Raw genomic sequence first — 784 nt, forward strand, 5'->3', positions numbered from 1 at the left:
TGAGTTTGGCGAAAGCTTCTGTTGTTCAATTTCGAGCGTCTCAATATATTATTAGCCTGAATCAGACATCCGAATTAAAAGTTATGGTTGTTTGATAATGCCTTGTGCTTCCATGTTTAATTTTGAACATCTCGATATATTATGCGCCTGAATCGGGCATCTGAGTGAATAGTTATGCCATATGACTTAGTTGAGAGCTTCATTGTTCAATTTCGAGCGTCTCAATATATTATTGGCCAGAATCGAACATCCGAGGCAAAAGTTATGGCAGTTTAAACTTTCCATGTGCTTCCATGTTTAATTTCGAGCATCTCGATATATTATGCACCTGAATCAGACATTTGAGAAAAAGGTTATGCCATATGAGTTAGCCGAGAGTTTTCGTTGTTCAATTTCGAGCAACTGGATATATTATTGGCCTGAATCGGACATCCGAGTCAAAAGTTATGGCCGTTTGATTTGCCTTGCACTCTGATGTTTAATTTCTAGCATCTTGATATACTATGAACCTGAATCGGACATCCAAGTGAAAAGTTATTACAATTTAAATTTCTTGAGACTTTCCGTTGTTTAATTTTCGAGCGACTCGATATATTATTGACCTGAATCGAACATCCGAGTCAAAAGTTATGGCTGTTTGAATTTGCCTTGCACTCTGATGTTTAATTTCTAGCATCTTGATATACTATGCGCCTGAATCGGACATCTGAATGAAAAGCTATGTCGATATGAGTTTGGCGAAAGCTTCTATTGTTCAATTTCGAGCGTCACAATATATTATTGG

This window comes from Glycine max, chromosome 19 (genome assembly GCF_000004515.6).
Source record: "Glycine max cultivar Williams 82 chromosome 19, Glycine_max_v4.0, whole genome shotgun sequence".
NCBI classification, from domain to species: domain Eukaryota; kingdom Viridiplantae; phylum Streptophyta; class Magnoliopsida; order Fabales; family Fabaceae; genus Glycine; species Glycine max.